The 3,979-nt window shown below is 49.0% G+C and overlaps 1 pseudogene; it reads right to left on the bottom strand.

Moving 5' to 3' along the window:
• Window positions 1–498: 498 nt before the first annotated feature.
• LOC118891239 lies at window positions 499–3,477 on the bottom strand (annotated as a pseudogene).
• Between the last annotated feature and the right edge of the window lie 502 nt (window positions 3,478–3,979).

The raw sequence follows: 3,979 nt of genomic DNA on the forward strand, positions 1-3,979 counted from the left end.
TGTGGGCCCTAGTCAACTTTATTTTTCTGCATATGATCATGATAAAGGATCACGACACCCTTCACATTTCCAAGGAAAACCCAACTGAAAGTTTGTCCTTGCCAAACTCCATAAAACAGCCACTTTACAGTAAACCAGCAGAGCATTGCATCACCCTAATAAAGCTGTAGGTTTCATCACATGCACCAACAAATCTACACGGCTAGTTTCTGCACTCCTCTTTTCCAGAATTTTACACCTATTGTACCAAACAGCATTTTAAACACGGACATATCAACTCCCTAATAAAGCAAAAACAAAGGCATTTCCCTTATTAGAAACATGATACCCCATCACTTAAAGTCTTCAAACATTATTGCACTTTCAGAACTTGACAATGCATTCAATGAAACAATCCGCAGACAGCTAGTTTTAACAGACAGATTAGAAAACACTTTGAAGCAGACACGGATGTCCTAAACTGTTTATTAGGTAAGAATTTTACAAACATTACTTGTGTTAGCGGTAGCGGTGGAGCTGGAGAGTACCGCGCCTTCTCCAGGCTGCGCGGCGAGAACCATCGGTCGTGCGGAGGACCCTGTGGCCCTGGCCGAGGCCGCGGCCCCTCCTGCCTGCAGGCGCCCGCCCTGTGCTTGTGGACTGCTGTGGCGATCCACTGGGTGTCAGGGTTTCTTCTCTTAGCTTTATGGGATGGATCAATGAGGACAACCTCCAAAGATCCGTACGCAGAATCTTCACCAACCCAGTAAGGCTTCAGGACCCTCCGGGCCCCAGAGCGGCGCCCAGCTGGCTCCTCGGCGGCAGAGGGGAGGCTTCGAGCGAACCCGAGCCGGTTGACGCCATGGTGGACAGGCGTGCCGCAGGTGGCGCCACGGTGGACAGGCGCGCCGCAGGTGGCGCCACGGTGGACAGGCGCGCCGCAGGTGGCGCCACGGTGGACAGGCGCGCCGCAGGTGGCGCCACGGTGGACAGGCGGGCCGCAGGTGGCGCCACGGTGGACAGGCGCGCCGCAGGTGGCGCCACGGTGGACAGGCGGGCCGCAGGTGGCGCCACGGTGGACAGGCGCGCCGCAGGTGGCGCCACGGTGGACAGGCGCGCCGCAGGTGGCGCCACGGTGGACAGGCGGGCCGCAGGTGGCGCCACGGTGGACAGGCGGGCCGCAGGTGGCAGGCACGCTTAGGGACCGGGCGTTTGCGGCCACCGCGGCGCACGCGAGCCGATGCCTGACGTACGTAGCCTTGCTTGGCCTCGCAGCCCAGCCGCGCCTTGTCGGGCCGGCGGGGCGCGGGGCGGCGCAGCGCCGAGAGCTGGGGTGCTGCCCGCGGCGCCCCCTGAGCAGAAGCGCATCCCGTCCGACGGCTGCTTCGGGCCCAGCGCCCGGGTGTACGCGCAGGCGCCCATCGCGGCTCACCGGACGGCCGCCGCCGGACGGAAAGGGAGCCCCCAGCTTTCTGATCTCCTTCTAATGTTTGGGGTGCAGGCCGAAGTGGGCGCTGATAAATTCAACAACAACTGAATATAAATATATGTATATATTTACATATACACACCATACCCCACTGAATATAACATACGCCTATTTATTAAAATATACATGTCTACATTTATATTTAGAAATTATTTATATTATTTGTATTCTAATTTATTATGATTAAAGTATATAATTATTATGTGTTTTATTACTATAATTTAATTTATTATAAGTCTATAATTATATATTTTATCATTATGCTTTATTATGATTATGACATATTTTATTATTTATTGTTACAATTATAAATTTATAAATATATTAAAAATAATTATTATATTAAAGACAAGTGTTTGGCTGTCCCCTCTAGAAATATTTATTATGATCTTGGTGACCCTGAAAGGAATCGTGGCAGAGTTTCTACAGTTACCTGGTTTTTCAGGAATTTGGTGGACTGCTGACACTTAGCGGTGTGTGGTGTAACGTGAGACCAGGGCTGGATGGCCTGCCCATGCCCTGCTTGTGTTCTAAATAAAGTGGGCAAAGGTTTGTAAAAAAAGGAATCTGGAGGCTCTGGTTTCTCCTTGGCCACCACGCCTCGTTCCCAGGATCCCAGTAAAGCAAAGAGACAAGGAGGCCCGAGGGACAGAGCCCAGGCCCTAGGCTGCCTGCTGGCCCTCCAGCTGCACCCTGTTTGTCACCTGAGAGCGGCCACAGCTGCTGGTCCAGGACTTGTCCACACGCACCAAGGGCAGGGGACGCAGCCTTGGTCTGCACTGGGCTCTGATCTGCTCCCAGCACACGGAGTCACAGCCCGATTAATACCCTGTGTACACCAAGGACAATGGAAGGCAAGGCTTTGTCCCTGCGTGGCAAACTGCAACTTCAGGGATCAGAAAATCCCACCCAGTTCAAATCCTTCCGCATCTCACATGCTCATCCTTTTACTATACCGAGTGGCTGGCGGTCAAGTTCCTTGGTACTCATCACCTTTCAATATATTCATCTGCTAGTAGTCCTCAGTAAAGGATGGTGTCAGGCCCACGTTTCTAAGAGAAAGAAGGAAAAGAAAAGGAAATCATGTTATATACCAACCAGGACAAATGCTGGCAAAAATTTCAGTGTATAAACCTAAGAGAATAGAGGTCTCTTCTCCAGAAGACAAACCAACAAAATCCACAGAACCTTGGTTTACTTATCTCTACAATGGGAAGATACTCCCTAACCCCTCAGAGATGAAATCTGTAACAATTTCATAGCTCGGGGATGAATTAGACAGAAATTTGGAAGGTGCAGAGGGTTTAGATGTAGTATTAAGATGTAGTGAAATGGTACCATTAAAATCAATCTTGCACAGAGCTTTCAAAAATCTTGTGCTATGGTGACTCTATTTCGCCTTAAAAGTGGGTAACAGCTTCTCTCAAATTCTCAAATTCTTCTCCCACTCCCAACTACTCTAATGCCCCTCATCATTGCTCCATATCTGGGAGAATAATTCTGGGAACTTATCCACCAAAAACGTGTTTAAATTCTTTCTTTGCCTCCACTCAGCCTCCCAAGAAAGTATGTGTGTAGTACTACCTCCTACCCCAGTGAATCTAATTTTTGATTCTTCTGTCAACTAAAAAGAAAACAAAACAAAATGCACAACCTAAGAGCTGAGAATTATGTTTTGTTCGGGGACCTTACTGAGAACTATAGCCCAGGAAGGCAGCCTCTCAGATCACTCCGAGGGACTGTTCCAAAGAGGTCAGGGAGGAATCAGGTTATATAGGAGTTTTTGCTGGGGAAAAAAATGTAGTTGAACATCAAAAGATCACTGCTAATCATTAAAAAGTAGACATCTTAAGTTAAGGATTTTAGTGCTTTTCTGTTTATGGGAAGATGCAAGAGTCTGGGCTCATTGAAATCATTCCTTTGATAAGCATCTTAGCTATCTAAGGCCAGTATCTTGTTTTTCTCCATCCTGAGTTCCCCGCAAGGCGTACCATCAGGGGGGCTGCCATGGCTGATGGCTTGATGGCCTGAAAACCCTTTGTTTACTGAAATGGCAGGTGACATTCTTTGTCCACACTTCCTAAAAGGGTCCTAGTCTCTGTAAAACTGGGGGAGTACATTGCTGGCCGCCACCACTGGCCAGGATTTCTGCGTGTTACATGACGCCTCTCTTCCTGGCCTTTCTTTCACGGGTTTAAGGTGACCTCCTAGGCACTCTCTCCTTTCCCTGACGAAGTCACAGAGCCCCATGGACCTCCATTGGACAAAGGCTTGGACTGTATTTGGACTGAGTAGTTTTCATCTAAGGGGCATTGGCAGGGTTATAAGAGTTTGTCCCATTGTGTTACAGGCAGGTCCTAACCACGAGGAGAGTGGAACACCAAACCCCAAAAGGGATTTTGGTTTGGCTCAGTTGCTCTGCTTAATTGGGAAGGTCTGGTCACCGAAATTTCACAAGAAAAGGAAACCACGTATCATGTTGAATGTATCGTCTTGGGCACATTTATCTTA

This window comes from Balaenoptera musculus, chromosome 2 (genome assembly GCF_009873245.2).
Source record: "Balaenoptera musculus isolate JJ_BM4_2016_0621 chromosome 2, mBalMus1.pri.v3, whole genome shotgun sequence".
NCBI classification, from domain to species: Eukaryota; Metazoa; Chordata; class Mammalia; order Artiodactyla; family Balaenopteridae; genus Balaenoptera; species Balaenoptera musculus.